This window comes from Zonotrichia leucophrys, chromosome 5 (assembly GCF_028769735.1).
Source record: "Zonotrichia leucophrys gambelii isolate GWCS_2022_RI chromosome 5, RI_Zleu_2.0, whole genome shotgun sequence".
Lineage (NCBI taxonomy): Eukaryota > Metazoa > Chordata > Aves > Passeriformes > Passerellidae > Zonotrichia > Zonotrichia leucophrys.
The window spans coordinates 51,257,565-51,276,408 of NC_088175.1; the positions used below are offsets into that span (position 1 = coordinate 51,257,565).

Consider the following 18,844-nt stretch of genomic DNA (forward strand, 5'->3'; position numbering starts at 1 on the left):
CAGGGGTGACCCCAGTCCAGTGCAGGGTTTTGGGATTCATGCTCAGTTTATCAGGCTTGATGTGGGAATCCATAAAATGAGAGAGTTTTGGGGAAAGCTGCAAAAGGCAGGCCTCAGAGGCAGCAGAACTGTGATTAGAGCTAAGCAGCAGCCATGAGATTGTTCAGCAGAAAAATGTAAGTAGAAAAGCAAGGACAAGTACAACAATGGTCTGTGTATTATTGCTGGTCTAGAATAACTCCCTAAGGTGCAGAAAAGTTTACCTTAGAAGGTATTAGGAAGTTTTTAGCTTAATAATGGATCTCTGTGCGTTGTGTTTTAAGGCTTACAAGCAGGTATTGTGTTTGAAATAAGCAAGCATTGTTTAACCAAAGGTACCTGTGCTTATAGTGGTTGGATAGAACTGCTGTCAATGTGCTTTTGTTTTGTGTGATTGGTCAAAAAACTTCTAAAGTGAGTTGTAGCATTAAGTTCTTGCTCTTCTGCCTGGGATGTGAGCTGCTGGCATCTTCCCATTGTCATAACCATGCAGTGAGAGTGATGCTGGAAAACAAACAGCTCAAGGCACGTTCACAGACAGCAGTGCTGTCCTGTTTGTGATTTGTGCATAGACTCCAGCCAGGGATAGATTGAGTAAAAACCTGAGGCAAAAACTGCTGGTGAACCTCTGTTGGTGCCCTGTCCCCAGGTTTCCCTTTTCCCTCTGAGGGTTTGGCAGTGAGCACTGAGTGACAGTGTGGAGCTGGCATGGTGAGCAGTGCCAGCCCAGAAAACACACACTAAAACAGACGGGCAGATAACTCCCTGCCAGTCTCATTCTTACATTCTTATTTCTCAAACTTTTCCCTTAAGGTCAGCAGGTTAATAATGTAGTACTCATTTCTGAATGAGTAGGTCAGTAACTTACTCTAGGATCTGAAGTTTCCCCCATCTATAACTTCCCAAGTCATTAAGAGATATTGGGCTACATTTAATTTCTTTGGATATGCTCAATTGTTTAATCTGATTTGCCAGATTGGGGCATGAGACATTTATTCTTCATTATTGTCTGGTTAGAGCAGTCTGGAAGTTGCTCTTGGCTGGGGGGAAGCAGCAATCTGCTGCTCCAGGAATGGAAATATTTCCAGGCAGGCACTGAGAGCAAGTGGGTTAAAGCTGCCACAGGTGACAAGAGGAGGCTGGAAACAGCTAATAGGTGTGCTTGATAAAACAACAGCATACCTGGAGGAAGGACATTGAAATACTGCTGGGAAGTTCTCTCTCCAAGTGTCTGCAGCTCTCCCCCCAGCTCCTGATGTTCTCATCTAATTTCCAAGTCATGCTTCTGAGGCCTTAGCATCCTTCTGCAAATGTCAAAGTCAGATTTTCTGTCTGCAGAGGAGAAAGGCACTAAATTTGAGAATACTGCAATGTGTTTGGGTAGTACCACTGAAGCATGGATGTTACCACAAAATATAATACTATTATTATTACTACTACTACTATTATGACCATGATTACTATTATTACCATTATTATTATTACTACTAATATTAATCATCAAAATAGAATATATTTATAACTTATATAGCTTAATTTATGATTATATTTATATTAATAATTCATAATTATAATAGAATTTATAGTTATACTGAGAAATCGATAATAATATTTTTGATAATAATAATATAAAATAATAATATACAAATTAAATAAAAATGTTAACTTATAAAATCAATAATGTTAATTTCTGTTACCTGCAGCCCCAGATATTGAAGTATACATGTATGTATACTCATGATACCTGAGCTCATGTATACTTGGATGTTGGATACTTGGATAAATGATAATACATAATAGGAGAGGTTTTACATCTTTTCAGAAAAATGTGTACAAATCCCAAGGCAAAGCAAAGTGTGAATGCAAGAGCTCTCAAACCAAGATTTTTTAAATAGTATTCACCAGGCTCGCCATTGTTATGTTTGGCATATGAAGCTTCTTGTGTCTAAAAAAAATTGAAATTCCAAGATTCTTCCCACCAAGTGTGGAAATTATTGTGCCAGGAGAAGTTTCTATCCTGTGTGTGGCTGTGACAAAGACACTCAGAGCATGTAGGTAGTTAGAGCAGCAAGGCAATAACAAAGTCTATCTTCACCTCTATTTAATCACACCATTAAGGAGCCAAGCCTGCTCAGAGGAGAACTATCCCTGTATTAGTCAAAAGCAATAAACAGTAACAAGTATTTAATTTCTTTACAAGGCACAGACAATGTCTGAGCCAGCCACTGTTTCTGCCAGCTTACCCAACAGTGTCCCAGCTAGATAATAAAAATAAACATTTTAGGGTTAAATTCCTGCAGGAGAATTAATTTCCCAATACATCAAAGAATGTATACCCAGATGACATTTCACTTTATCACTGATCAACACAAAGATATTTACTGCAAAGCCTACTTCCATTTTGCCTGCTCAAATTCCAAATGATGACTTTACCTACATTGCAGTGTGGGGCTCATTCCTTGTCATCCTCCCCCTCCATTTGACTTAGCACTGTGTATTTAAATTTAAGGGTAAAAACCAGCAAAATGACCTAGAAGAGAATTGGACTTTCCTCCTTAAATACAGACTCATTGGGCTGGACGAAGCAATAGCTAGAGGCATTTTGGTTTGGTTTTTGGGTTTATCATTACACTCTTGATGATTTCCACAGCTTGCTGTTGACTTTGGCAGTTTGATTCAAAGAGCCCAGCTGAGGAGAGGGAGCCTCCTTCCTGCTGTTCTGGAGCAATAGAAATAAAAATATCTCCTTCAATTACCAGCACCACCTTGGGAGATAAGACTAAGACACTTCACCCCTTCCTTTCACCAGTCATTATGTTTTCTCAAGGCAGTTTATGTCACCTGCCATCTCTAGGAAAGATGGATCCACAGCAGCAAGAAGCGAACCCAACCCTAGGCCACAGCTGCATTTTCAGCACAAAACCATTTTGAATATTTAAGCCATTTTTTTCAATGAGTTTAATTAATAATATCCAAACCAAAATAATTTATGCTTAGCTCTTGTGAGGTCCTTGAGCAATCAAGAAAATTAGTGATATTCTGTGTTGAACTGTGGATTTGATCTGCAAGTAAGCTAAAGAATAACTAAAAGGGAACTCCTCAAATACTATTTTTTCATGCTGCATGGATCTCCTTTCCACAAAATCACAGCCTTCTACACAAAGCTGTTTAGCAGGAATAATTTATGATTTATGTTACATTACCAGCTCGTTAGCTTGCTTCAACCACAGCAAAGTTTTACTGTGCAGGGCAAGGCACAAATATATAGAAATGACACAAATATATAGAAATGACATTCCTGGAGCTGTGTGTGACACAGACCATCAGGCACAGGGTACACATGGAAGTGGGATTACATCCAGCTGAAAGCACAGGGGCTGAGTGGAGATGGAACTTCACTCGCATAAATTAAGGCACCAAAAATTAGTGGATTTCCTTCCTTGAGGTGGGGCAGGAGGGGTGGGGAAGCACAGTGAAGGGCATTTTGTTTTCATTCTTAGGTTGAATCCAATGAACCATGGGTCAGACCAAACATTCAGTTTTATATATTCTCATTTGGATCAAAGCCTGGGATTATCCATGCAGTATAATTTTCCACTCTGAAACACAGGACTCTATTACACCACCCAGCAATGGAAAACATTGTCCACCTTCATTCCACACATATAAACAAAAATATAGAAAATGTAGTTAGCCAATTGAAAAAATTGTTTTTGATTATGAATGTATTTATTTGGTGTTTGATGCTTGCTAATGAATATATTAATGTTGCCCCTTAGGGATAGCTTAGAAATTCTGGCAATTTGTTGCTTGCATGTCATAAGTGTGTCACAAATTGAATACTGTGTAACAATCCAATAAACCTCTTAGGCTAATACTACACAAGACTAATAAATAATTTTCTGTGCTTATACTTAGACTATAATAAAATACATTTTTGTATAAAAAATATTTTAATGTGTTCTGTCCTTTTAAAAATAATTTTTCCTGTTTTTTTATTATTGAGAATATAATAAAATATATAAACTTTTAAAAATATATAAGCTATATATTATAAAAATATATTAATATATAATATATATGAATAGATACACAATATATAATATATATAAAATATATTTTTTGCTAATAAGCCTGCATTCCAGCCCTGTACCTTTGTTCCAGTAACTTGCATTTGAAGAAAAGAAGATTAAGGCAGGAATTCCAGTGCAGCAGGCTTGCCTGCTGTTCTGCTGGGCTGCAGCCCCTGAAGATGTGCTGTGTGGGACACCCATATTAAAATGATTAATGCACATGACAGAAAAATTCAGGCTTTAAAGAAAAACAAAAAACCCCAAACTCACAACTTCAAATCCTGTTTAAGCTTTCTGTTATGGTGCAATGGTATGAAGAGGTGAGATGTATTTTTGGTTGGTTTGCTTTGTGCTGGTATTGGTTCCAAACACAGCAGCATGCTCCTAGAGAAGGAGACCTGTGGCAGGAAGGAGGTTGCACATTACCAAACCCAAAAGTCAGTTTTGAGTCACAAAACCCAAAAATCCCATGTGTAGGAGTCTGCTGGGTGACCTCTGGTACATCCAGGGCTGAGATGAAAAATCTTGGCAGGAGAAATAGTGCCAGGGTCCCCTGTCAAGGCTGAAGTTGCAAAGAAAACAAAAGTTCCTTCTGAAATCCACATGCAATTGTCGCAGCACGGGGGAAAGTCTCATGCTATGAATATTTCAGTACCAAAGTGGGAAAGCGTTTTCCCCTCAAGCAGATTCTGTTAGTTAGCACTTTTCATCTCCAGCCTTTGCAGCAAAATCCCAGGTTGAATTACATGCTCCCTGAAATATGTTGAAGGAATTCCCCTCTGCTCGCCACAAAGTCATTTTCTGTGGCAGAGCATGGAAAGAAGGATAGAGAAAGAAAAATCAAAGACAATTAGAAGGGGGAAATGAATAAAATATCACTAGGAAAATTCCTGCTGTGGTGCATCAGGGAAATCAAGGAGGAAATGAGTATCTCTAAGACCTCTTTTTCAGCCTAGATTCTTCCTTATAAAGAAAATATACAGCCAATAACCCATGGACTGGAAATAAATGACTGAATATAACATGCAAATATAAAAATGATATCTATTTTACCATTGATATCTGAAGAATTCAAAACATTTTCTTAAATTTTTTCTCTCTCTCCTACACTCACACATGCAATATGCAATATTAAAAATGCCAATGACCATTGTTAGAAGGAATGAAAACAACATTTGACCAGTTGTACACTCTCCTATTTTAGCCACAATTGTATGAGCACTGTCAGTGCACAGATGTCCCAAAACTTTTTACAGACTGCATTGTGTAGAATTTTAAAGGGAATTTTTTTAATGGACCAAGCTTAGATATGGTCCAACCACTAAAGGGTACAAGAGTTTTTTCACTTAGACATCAAAATTATGAATAACTCATATCAACCTTTTTTTTTCCACTAGACAGGGGCTTTTTCAATAATCATAAACCAATAGTTGGAGTTTATTTTAAGTTTTATTTGCTTTCTTATATGTAGGCTTAAGAAAATGTTTGTATAAGTTTGAAATGCAAAGTTACTGCATGAGATTTGGAGGGAACAATCCTAATTAAATTATAGGGGGTTTTTATCTATAAGGTGTGTGCTCTGAGATAAAACTTATGCTGCATAAATAATGTAATCATCTATTGTTTTGTAATTATCTGCTTATTTTTTAATCTACAGTGCAGTAGATCATCATTTAGGGATGCTTTACTTTTTTATTTCTAAACTTTTCCTAGCCTTAACATTAAACATTAACAATAGGGTCAAATTGAAAAAAAATAAAATTGAAACAAGAAAAAAGAAGGGTGGCTATTACCCCAAAATAAATTTCAAGGAAAAAAAAACCATTCAGGAGGTGTAGCCTCCTCGGGAAATGTAGATTTCTGTATGTAACACACATGGGAGAAATGGAACCAGCAGTGCTTCCTTCTCTGATTTGCAAGTCATGATACGGCCATGGGGAGCAGCCAGTTTTTGGAACATCCCTGGCATAATTACATTAACCTCATCTGGTGAAATCTGAATGTAAATTACTTCTTCACTCAATAAGAGGATTTAATTGAAGTTGTTCTCAGTCATTGTGGCAGATTTCGTAGGGAAGGTTTGATATGAGGCACATTTTAAATGGTTCTTGGGTTTTAAAAAAAGCCTGTTGAAAAGGAATTTTACATCTCAATGATTTTTAAGAATGAACTTCAAAGAAAGCAGGAAATATAAGTATTCTTGTCCTCACTGCAGCTATAAATGGTTGGGATCTTGAGTCACAGTAAATGAGAACAGGGGATTTATGAATTAAAGTATCAGGCAGCCAATTAGCTGCAGAAATAACATCCTTCCCCTCAGGATGGAGTCATCTCCTCCCAGTCACAGCAGCTCAAATGTCAAATACGTAGTAAATGTTGTGAATGAGAAAACCTCAACACCTCCTTGCCTCATTGCAAACAAAACCACCTCAGTTTTGGGTTTTGTGGGGTTTTTAAAAGTAATTATATTTTTTGATCACCCAGCCCAGTTTTATGCCTCCTCTGACACTGTCAGAGGTGGGAACAGGGGAGGGGGACAAAACATTTTTCCAAATGGGTAAAAAACACTGTAATGTTTGGCTACTAATTTTCTTCTCCCACCACTGACTTTTTAAGTGCCTTTTTATAACACTTTATTACTGAATACATTTAGTGATATTTATTCCCCTTAATAAGGCTCGAGGTGATGACAGACAAGAGAGAATTTCCTATAACAGAATTTTCTCTAGCTCAACACTTTGAGCCTCACAGAAAATATAAAATATCTTGTATAAAAATAACAATTTAAAAATATAATATATTTTATAATAATTTTAAAATATATTTTATTTTTTATTTATTTCTGAGCTGAACGAAACTCTTAATAACTTCTTCCTCAGATTATTTTTTATCAAACAAACTTTCTTTTTGCTAGAAGATACTTAAATATTCTTAATATGGAATTTTCCACCCTTGTTTTGTGAAATATTGCAAAGAAAAGGAAGACATCTAAGAAGTAATTTCTTATTAAAGTGACTACGTAACAGTTGGTCACAAAAACCTCTTGGCATCTCAGGGAGGGCTTATGGGTTCAGTTTTTTGTTCCATATCTCCACCTCCTTCCTCCCCAGTCTGGATCAGCCTGTCTAATAAAACATATGAATATACCCTATGATCCTTATGTCTCTTATACCTTTGGATTATCAAAGCCAAATCATTACCACTCTTTAAAGCAAATACAATATTTTAAAATGCTTTAACAATTCCAAAATGCTTCTTTACTGTAAAAAGAAGCATTCTGAATGGGGAGAAAAAAAGTGCTCTGGTGAAAATATTGGTGACGTTAGCACTAAAATCTTACTGAAGGAAAAAAATAAAAAAGCATGTTTAATTTCAAAACCTCCAAAGGAAAAACAGCTTGCTGAAAAAACAACACCAAGATAATAAGCTATAACTGGAATCTGACACTAGATGACTTTCAGCTAGAAATAAGATGCAAATGTTTAACAGTAAGAGTAATTAACCATTGCAATAAGTACATTAAAAGGAAGACAGGATGTTTCCTAAGAGGTATCACTTACTTTAGCCATATTTATGGAACTGGAAGCAGGAATTAATTCAGGGAAGTGCATCCATTAGATGCCATGGGTGAGTCAGCAACCTCTCAGAAAAGGCAGCATCAATCTTCCCATGAAAATACCATGTAGCCCTTTGTCTGCCACAGGCATATCCTCAGCCATAGGCACCAGTATCTGCCTTAATCCAGGCTGGAAAATGCCCTGAAACTGAGCTGATAACCACCAAAGAACCTCAGATGAGCTCTGAACCATCTCCACCATGGGCACTAATGAGGAACAGGTTTGGTGGGGCTCCCTTGATGGGGCATTAACAAACCTCTCTTATTTAAGGGGAGCTGGCTGCCCCAGAATGAGGCATCAGTAATGCCATAGCAAAAACCCCAAACCAAAGTAGAAAAACACACTCAAAATAGGAGAAATGGAGAAAAATCCATCCTCCCCACACCCTGTTACACAGGCACCAGCACAGACCAAAAGCATGTGCCAGTACTACTCAATATATCTTTGGGAACCATGAATGCTGGTTTTATTTCCCCTTTGTGTACCAGAGCTGATCCATGTCTTGAGGGCAGCAACAAGGACTTTCCTAGGTGGCCAGCTGTGGGATGAGCCATGATCTCCCAGCTGAGCTCTGCCTGCGAATTCAGCTTGTCAGATGAAGCCAAAGCCTCCTTTTTGCTGCACAGTGGCAGCTGTCAGGTGTTTAAAAACAAAGGTGTGGTGGCACAGGTGCAGCTGCTGAGACACCAGGTTTGCAGTGAACGTTTCTTCAGAATCACACACACCCCTGTTCTTCACCCTCCTGTCACCCCTGGGGCTTTCCTGTCACATTTTTCATTGTCTCCTTCACTGCCAAGAAGTCACAAACATCTACAAAGTGCAGTCATACAGCAAATGATATAATATCATTTAAAATCAGCATTACCAGATCCCTTTCAAATAATGCTTCTCTTCAGAGTGAGCCCTTCCTGTCTCACCCACAGAAGCATGGTTCCATGGATGAGCTTAAAAAAGTGGGGTTCTTTAGGAGTTGGGATGAAAAAGTTTTGTTAGAATGGAATTTAAATAAACTACCAATCAAAGAAATCTTGCAAAGCATATGAGCAATGGCTTTAACTTTTTTCCCCTCAATGTAAACTTCTATCTATCTGTGCAGAAACACAGGATGAATCAAATGCCACTCAAAACAAATAATATAAAACTGACTGTACCCCTTTTCTAGACATCTTTAACCTGTGGCTCCCCTGTAAAATGAGAATTTAATGTGCTGACAATAACATGAGAGCTGCCCCTTCCTTCACCATCAGTGGAAATCATCCTGCAGGATGTAGCACTACCTCTGCTGGCCACTGGTAAAGCCAGGCTCCCTTTGCTGCAAGTGAGAACCTGTGAAACCCCCATCTAATTACCATTATATTTGGTTTTTGACAATGCATTTAGATACAAAAAGTCTGAAGCAGCACCTTGAAATTCCTTCTGTTCACTGCAGAGGGATTATTTTATATTCAGGCACATCATTAATGTTGTTAATTTAGGAATAAAATTACTTGAAGACTTTAGCAGCAATGATAAAGTTGATGCTTCCTTCTTTTTCCTTGCAATCAGACAACTGAATTTCAACTACAGCAATATATGCAACTAAACAAGATTATGTTTGCAATTTCTGAAATTATTGATAAGTCTGAGTTCCCTTTGGTATGATACTTACAACTTTTATTCACATTATTTCATTACCTGTAATGGAGGGAAACCATAAACAGGGACAAATAGATTTTTATTCTTTTTCAAACAAGACTTTATCATGATAGTCACTTCATTTTAACATCATCCTCTGCCATGAGATCACTGTGCTGAGCATTACAGAGAAGTGCCTTGTGAAGGAGCAATTACTCTGACTAAATGGATTTCTAAGCAGATTCAAAGAGAAAGATATCAACAAGCAACAAAATGTACATTAGTGAAATAAAGCTAAATCAAATAAAGATATGAAGATGCTGCTAAATGATCCTCAAACAATGCAGTACTCTAACTGCTTAATTAAAAAATGGTTTTCATGTTCAAGAGACTCTGTTCCATTGAGGCGCAGCCAGAGGGTGTTCAGAATTGGCTGAGGAAGCTCCTCTGTGCCTGCCTTCTCCAGCTGTAACAAATAATCAAAGGAGAGGCCACTGGAATAGCACAAGAATTGGATTTGTGTCCCTTGTGCTGTCACCCTGAGGATGAACCAGAGAACTGGGGACCCTGTCTCACAGCCCCCCATGCAGGGAGTGTCCAACCTGGCCTTGGACATTGAGAGATGGGGCAGCCACAGCTCCTCTGGGCAGCCTGTGCCTCCCCTCCTCACAGGAAAGAATTTCTTCCCCATATCTGTTCTAAAGCTGCCCTCTGTCATTTCAAAATGACAAAAATTGTCACTGTCATATTTTCTGAAAAATCCCTTTGTCCAAGATTTTCTCCTGGGAAGCTGAGAAGCCTCAGAGAAAAAGCAAAACAATAATTATCTCATTTGCTTCTCCTGTGTTGTGCTCACATGTGGAATGTGTTTGGAGATTGTTTAATTGGTTTCATGGGAATTGTTTTGACTTTTTGGCCAATCAGGGCCAAGCTGTGTCGGGGCTCTGGAAAGAGTCACAAGTTTTCATTATTATCTTTTAGCCTTCTGTCTGTATCCTTTCTGTATTCCTTAGTAGAGTATAGTTTACTATTCTTTAATATAATATAATATAGTATCATAAAATAATAAATTAGCCTTCTAAGAACATGGAGTCAGATTCATCATTTCTTCCTGCCACTGAGCACCACCCAAATACAACAAAAAAATCAAAATTCCCTCTTTATTCCTTGAGAGGAAACAGTTCCTCTCCAGGTGTTTTGGAGGCCTCCTTTGGGTACTGAGGGACAACAATGAGGTCTCCTCAGACCCTGTCCTTCTCCAGCTGATGCTCAGCTCTCTCTCTTGATGAAATTAAATTCTGAATATCATCAACTTTAATGTCCTGTGCAAGTTCCAAAGCTTTGGAACTTGATGGAATATATCATATATATATATAATTTTTAGCAAGGACCTGCAGAACTGTCCTACTGCTGAGGAAAGACCTGCAAAGCTTCTTTCAGCTGTTCAAGGAACAGTGTTATCACTGCACAAGCCATTGCACTTGTTTCCCTAGAAATTTGTCTTTTTACTGATGGGGAAAACTTTGCTTTTGACACTACCACATTTTTCAGTATATATATTAGCATGATGTATGTTACCTTAAAGAAGTAAAGGAAAAGAACTCCTTGGTAGGAGCTTCTCTACCAATTGATTAATTTTGATCAGACTAGCCCAAGGTGGACAATCCAATTGTTGTGATCACAGATTCATTCAAATCCTGCTTTCCTCCATTATTTGAGAAGCCCCACTGCCCAAAGTGAGGCAAACTTGGGCTCTACACATGGCAGTTTAGGTTGAGGAGGGAATTTTGCTTTGATAGGTTAGTGGCTGAAATGTTGAGGATAAAATACTGATTTTAAAGCCAATTTAGGGAGCCTTGTACCTCCCTGCTTCTCTCAGGCTTACCATTCCTCTAAAGAGAAAGAGAGAAATGTAGCCTGAATTTTAGTGAAAAGGAGGGCTGGGTGGCCAGCCTGGGAAAGCTGAGCCTCCTGAAATAGAATATCCAGGTGACAAATCAGGAATTGGGAATTTAAGCTCCAAGACTGAGTAATGAGTAACACTCTGATTTACCTGATCTTGTTTTGACTCATGAGCTACTGTAAGAGAGGAAGGCAGCTGGCTCCAGTCACCTCTGTCATGAGAACTTTTGTTGGAGAGGTTCTTGAAAGACTGCAGGATTTCACTGAGGTTGCAAGGAATTGGCAGACCACGTAATATCTGTGTGACCTGGGTCCAGATTTAGCAGACGAGAAAATGTCAAGAGCCCCTCCATAGCCACTGACCTCACTGCAGGTTTAGAGCCTGATTTGTTATTAGAACTGATGGAATGAAATTCTCAAACTGAAGCAGCACAAGAGATTTATGCAGCTGACTTGAATCAGGGCTAGGCTTTTGCACATGCTGTTAATTTACACAAAACAGCTGTTCTATAGTCCCAATCAGGATGCTTTTATAAAATGAGACTTTGGAATACGTTGCAAAACCTCAGAAGCAAACACTCAAAACACCAATTATTCAATCACAGTGAAGCTGTGCTCATTTCCAAGAGAGAACATTTTGTTTGACGCGCCAGCTCAAGGCTTCTGTGTGCTTGACTGTGTTGATCCTTGAGAAATTACATACATTAGAGGTTTGAATAACATACAACAGATTAGCTAGAAATTGGAAAGCATTGTTTGGAAATGAATTTCAGACTACAAAAGGCTGAGTGGCGTTGGCAGGCATCCTTGAATCTGACAGCTGATGCACAGAGGGCAGGAACAATACACATTTTTTTTTTTTTTTTTTTTGAGGGGGGGAAATTCTCTCAGGGAGTTCTCCAAGAAAGTGTTACAGAGAGTAACAATAGAGACAAAGTTGTAACTACATCTTGTTATCAGTGTGAAACGCAGGAGAGAATTAATTAGAGTCTGTTCTCTTTGTTGTTGATGCCACAGTGGCTCATGTAGTCTCACATCCACAGTGCATATGGCGCTGCACAGACACAACGTGGGGTGGGGAAAGGAGGAGAGGAGAAAAAATGAAAGGAGGAGGAGAACGAAAAGGAGGACAGAAAAGAGGGGAAAAAAGGAGGGGAAAAGAAGAGAGAAAAGAAGAGAGAAAGAAGAGACAAAAGAAGAGAGAAAAGAGGAAGGAGAGAAAGGGGGAGAGGATGGAAAGAATGGGGAGAGAAGAGGGTTTGCTCACCACCTCCTCAGCATCCTGCAAGACCTGACTCAAGATTTTTACCTGAAGTGCCATCCTCCAAACACTGTGATGCTCTACGCGTATCCGAGCACTGATACCAAAAGTTGACTCTAAAATATTTGCATTTGTCTATTAAAAATTAATTTTGAATATTGAAACCACATTTTTGCAACTTTCATGTGAGCTTAAAGGGGTTTGATGGAAGAGAGGAAAAACAGAATGATGGAGGAATGGGATAGATATTTTGTCTACATCCCAAAATTATTGCAAACATCTTCCTCTGCAGACCTTATTCCTTCACTTAACCCTCCCATATTAGCAACCAATCCCCTGAGAAAGGGTGACTTCTGTAACCTATATTAAAAGATGTTTGAAATCTACAGGACCTTTTAATGTCCCAAATTCCATGAAAGACCACTGACCTCCTGAAAGATATTTTCCTTCCTTATTGATCTTCTCAGCTTTTGGTGGAGTAATAGAACAAATATAAATTTCAACTGTATTTTAAATTTAGCAAATTGTTGAGTCTACAAAGGTAGTGTTCTAAATTTTAGCTACTTAAACTCCATACTGTAAACTCCTTTCTTCCAGCCAGTTTCAGGGCACGTTCCCAAATTAACCCCTGCATTGCTTGTCATCACTCCATTCAACTTCTCTTCTGAAGAGCTACCTCCTAATCAAATGGCACTCTCATGGATGGGCAGTAAATCATCTTCCCACCTCATTCCACTGCAAAACATTGTCACCCACTGTGGCAGCACATGTCACAGGTGAGACGCCACAATACCCAGAGTGTCACCATACAGTATCAGAAAGTTTCAACCCATAGAAATAACACCTTAAATCTTCAGAAGGCTTCAAGTGTCTGTCCATACAGTGACATCATGCCACACCAGAAGGCTGCAAGCATCTGCTCCACCTGTCCTTCAGCCTTTTATGCCCTCCTGTTGATGCCCTGCCCCTGTGTGCCCTCTGCTCCCTGTGTGATTGCTCAGCACCCCTGGGCACTCCCTGGCTCCTCACCTTCAATAGCATTCACCTGTCCTGCACAGCTGCAGCCACTGGGGATCAGCCACAGCCTCACTCCAATCACCACACACTCTGTGTCCACAAACCACTATATAAGAATTCTTAAACAGATTAATTCAGTAAAATTCTTATTAGCCATATGAAAATTTTCAATAAATTCAAGGAGAAACCTTTGTTGAAAGGATAACCAGAGGATAAAAGAAATTGATATATGATAAAAATAAATAAATAATACAGTATATTATATTATATTATATTAACTATATTATATTATATTACATTACATTATATTATATTATATTATATTATATATATATTATATTATATTATATTAACTATATTATATTATATTACATTACATTATATTATATTGTAACATTATTATACATTATATATATTATATATATTATATTATATAATATAATACATAATATATATTATATATAATAGTAATAATAAATAAATGAAATAATATAAAAATAAATAATATAGGTGTTTGCTATTTTGAAATATTTTACATATGCATGTACATTAAAAGCACCAGTAATCTCTGCCCTTCAGTGAGTTCTGGTATCCAAGGAGAAGTAGTTACAATGATAATTCATTGTCCTATGCTTAACCCATAAATAGAGTAGGTTCAGTAATAAGACCAAGGGGTGATAATGAATCAAATAAACTGAAAAGGAAAAGTTGTTGACTTGTACATCTTAGCTCTGCTTAAGAATTGTTGCACTTGCTAAACCCATGACGACAATTCTCAAAGATTTCATTTTATTCTGTCAGTCCTTACCCTTTTAAGATTCCATCCTTTCAGCTCAATTCTGTCTTTCTCTAGACCTTTTCTCTGGCCGTGAGCAGCACTGGTGAGGAGGAGATGGGTGGAACATCCCAATTGCCAGAGCAATCACTGGATGCGTGTAAGAGATGCAGCCCATGAGTTCCAGAGCAACCAGCTTACAGGCTCCTGACACAGACTCACCCTCCAGTCCTTCTGCTGAAGCTTTCTCTTCAATAATGAAGACCTGGGAAACAAAAGGTGCAGGAGCAGCATGGAGCAAACCTCCATAACTCCAGCCCTATCACAGAGTGACGCCTCAGCTTTCAGCTTTTCTATTTTCACATTCTGTGCTGCTTTAGTGTGTGGGTCTGAGCTTCACATTCAGGGATGGTGAGCTCTGTGCACAGAGCAGGGAGACAAAACAATTCCTGCTCCAGCTGGGCACCAAGGACAAATGATCCCAATCTCAGCCCCAGAGCACAAACCCCGTGGGCTGCAGAGAGAAAAACAAGCAGGGTGGGAGTGCCTGGGCTAAAGCTGGAATGGGACAATGAACTGCAAGGTGCAAATGGAGCAGAACTGATCCCAGGGAGAGAGCCCGGGAGCGCTCCTGCATTTTGGGGCCATTTTGGTTCATCTTGGGTGCAGCCCTGGCTGGGCTCTGGTGCTGCCCAAGGTGGATCCATGGAGGAGATGCTTTGAATCAATCCCTGCTTTATTCTTTAGCTCTACCCAGCCTCTGCTCTAGGGCAGCCCTCAGAAAGCATGGAGGGAGCAGTTACTGGCTTTCTTTCCAAAACCCAAGTGCTGTCTATGATGAGAGACCCTCAAGCAGAACCCTCCTGTGCCCAGCCTCAGGGCTGAACTCCACCTATCCTTTTCTCCAAGCTCACATTTTCAAGGACACCAAAACAGATCTGATATTGGCATTTTTCATAATGCATATCATCAGCAGTGGTATTTCTTTTTCAGCATTCAGTCACTACCATTCCTTTTGGAAGTGGTGACTAATAGGAAATAGACATCAATGTGAATTAACTTGAAATTAAAGCAGCTCTCAAGTGGGGCTCTGGAAGTGTTCCTTACAGATACAGCAGGATTGAGACATTAAGGCAAGTCATCCTTGTTTTAAAGCAATGTGACATCCCATTCACTCTGCTTTTACATCACCTCGTGTTCTTTCAACACGGAACTCAACAGAACCATTAAAAACAAAAAAAGAAAGGAAGGGAAGGTTTTTCTAACACTAATTTCTCTGGTTTTCAGAATTTATCTCAGAGATATTTTTTACATGATGCATCAAGATCACTTTTACAATCAGACAAACTGGGGACAAGATCCTTTTCTCTCAGTAGACACCATTCTGGCAGCTTGGCCTGTAGGAGTTACATCCCCAAATTGTCTGCATGCTCTCACATTACACTCTGCCATGTTTCCCAGTGACACTGGGATGGATTTTATTACCTTTTTGGGTAAAGTATCACTTGCTTAAGTCTTTCTAGAACTGAAACAGAACTACTTCAGAGAAATCCATATGGTATATCACAACGAAATAATACGATTTTATGATACCATAATATTTTAAGTCATATAACAAATAGCTATATTGTCAAAAGCACAGCATGTACAGCCGGGGTTAAATTCTGAAAAGGGCTCAATTGTCCCTTTGGGTGCACAGATTACTCTTTTTTTTAATTCTGCCTCCTTTGTCAGACAGGTTTTAAAACCCTGATCCTTGGTACTGTGTTTTTGGAATATATTTGCCATATTGAATAATTAAGAGCATAATACCTAGTAAGAAATACATTTGGACCTGACAGTTATGAAAAAGATGAACTTGGGGCAGCAGCAGAGTCATGTTTAGCTATGTATTTTGAAGTAGAAAATAATACAAATTCTAAGGCTGAATATGTGAAAATGGGGCAGGACATAGGATAGGACAGAATGAGTTAAGTTAGGAAGCATCCATTTCTTTCCCTAGATAAAATGACATTTCAAACTCATGTGTATAAATCACATCATTTGTTTCATATGAATTAAGCAAAGAATCTCAGTGAGAGTAGTAATGAAAACTTCTCTGTAATTACCATAGAAAGATACAGCCTGCCAATTCACATTAAAGGGCCAAAAATCTTCTGCACATCTGATAAATTAGCTTAGTTGTTACATCCAGCTTTGAGGGGGTTCCTTTTTTCCCTTGGTACTTTATATTACTATAAATTGCACTTCAGTGGAACTCTTTCAACTACTGTTGGTACTGGCAAATTGCCATTTGAAATCAGAGGAGCTGGAAGAAGATTGGCATCCCTTCACAGGCAGGTCCAATCTTCTAGAAATACAAACACTCAGAATCCAGAATAAAATATGAAATGACTGTGTCTCCTATAGGATAAGTTCCAAGGAATTTTTAAATATAATTTAGAAATATTTCATATGGATGTCTAAAGTAAAAGATTGAAGATACACATTTGTCCAGTGTAAGTAATATTAAAGTTAATTCTTTTTAAAATCATGCTTGTCATAATGGAATTAATGAACAGGATTACCTTAAAGTCTGTATAATTTCTTAAAACTTTTTTTAAACACTTATTCTAGGACATAATTATGAAAAATAAGTATGGGTTTTTTCTCAACAAAAAAGGAAGCACAGTGAGTCAGAAGATCTGGCTCTGGCCCCAGATACATCCTGTGATTAATTGCTCTGAATGCATTCTCTGTGTATCAAGGTTCTTTTTCTCTAAAATGGGAATAGTTACCTAACTCTGAATAGTTCAGGTTTTGGACAGCAGCTCAAATTGTTGGTGAGCAGAAGCTGAGGGAATACCTTTGCACACTCCCTGAGCATTGTTTGTCATGCACAGTGATAAACCTAAAATAACGCATTTTTAAAATGGTGTGAAATTATTGTTTCATTCAGATTTGCTCTTTGGGCAGTTTAGTATACATCAGGAGAGAAGAAGTTTTCAGTTCTCTGCAGACAGGAACATGAATTTCCTGAGCATGCCTTGCAAACACACTTGCACGTCTCACGTTCTGGTTCAGGGCAGACTTTTCTGAGGGATTTTCTTTAACAGCTTTTCCCCTGCTCAAGCCATCCCCACCCAGCATCACCCTTGGAGCTCCCCTGGCACCCCAGGGAGGAGAGCAGGGGCTGCACCCTGAGCCCAGCCAGGGGGGACTGCTCTGAACACAGATGCTCTGTCTGCTGGCTCCATTCCACACAGCTCCCTGACCCGCTGGGAGCTCCTCCTCTTGTGTGCCCACACATTTCTGGGAGGTGGCACAGACCAGGAATGAGAAATGCTATCACACAGTGCTGCCACCAACCACACAGCCCTAACTGTGGCACTGGGGAAACACATTCCATTTGGGAAACACATTGAAGCACATTCCCTTTCTGAGCCATATCCCACTTCTGTGCCATATCCCACTTCTGTGCCATATCCCACTTGGGAAATACATCCACTTCTGAACCATGTTTATTCAATTTCTGAGCCACATCCAAGCACTGGCACCAATGAAGCAAGGCAGGTATAAACCCCCCCCCAGAATGAAACCTTACCCAGGGTTTTGTGCAGCCTGGGGCAAGGGGCATGCAAGGAGAAGGAATTCCATAAGGGGCTTATGGAAAAGAGGGAGAAGGGTTTCCTCACAGGCAGACTGTGGCAGGGGAAGGGAGAAGAGTTTAAAAGTATAAAGAGGAGAGATTTAGATTAGATGTAGGAAGCAGTTCCTGGCTCAGAGGGTGGTGAGGCACAGGGTACCCAGAGAAGGTGTGGAGAGCCCATCCCTGGCAGTGTCCAAGGCCAGGCTGGATGGGGTTTCAGCAAACTGCCCTAGTGAAAGGTGCCCCTGCCCATGGCAGGGCATTGGAACTGGATGGGTTTTGAGGTCCCTTCCAACCTGGTCTGTGGAGTTCTATGAAGGAGAAAGACCCCATGGAAGAGCAAAAGGGCAACCACAATCTCCTGCATCTGCAGGATCTGGTGTCCTGCCAGCTTCATGGGAGCTGTGCATGCAGCAGGCACTTTTCACACATTTGTATTGCAGCCATGGGTTTGGGATCACACACAGAGAAACTTTTACATTTATCACATCCTAAATGCTGTGGCATAAGCTGATGACTTCTGGGGTAATATATTTCTTCTCATGCCCAGTGTTGGTTGATTGGCAGCAAAGAATGTAAGATCTGGTACTAGCTATTATTTGAAGACAAGACTTTTTTTGGTGGATGTTGAATTAAGTATAAATGGGAATTGGAGCTTTTTGTAACTAAGAGAGGATTTGATTTAAAGTACAGGATGTGTATAAAGGTCATAAGAGAAAAAATGAGGCAACCGTAGATTATGTATTATTTATGGATATAGAGAGGAATAAATATTCATAATTCAAGGAAAACAGATAACATGGGCCTAAGTAATTGAGTGTTGTCTACTAAGAAAAAGAAGAAGTCCTTTTAAATGAAGAGAGATTATTCCTTCCCGTATGTGTAAAGACAGTCAGAAAAGTGTGATTTGTTTGACTG

General features: G+C 39.1%; 1 long non-coding RNA gene across 1 annotated transcript in view; it reads right to left on the reverse strand.

Annotated features, from left to right (window-relative positions):
* Nucleotides 1-14,266: 14,266 nt before the first annotated feature.
* LOC135449045 (uncharacterized) overlaps nt 14,267-18,844 on the reverse strand; it is a 37,393-nt gene continuing 32,815 nt past the window's right edge. The window contains exon 3 of the long non-coding RNA XR_010440625.1: nt 14,267-14,563. This is a non-coding gene — a long non-coding RNA (uncharacterized LOC135449045). The remainder of the gene's footprint in view (nt 14,564-18,844) is intronic.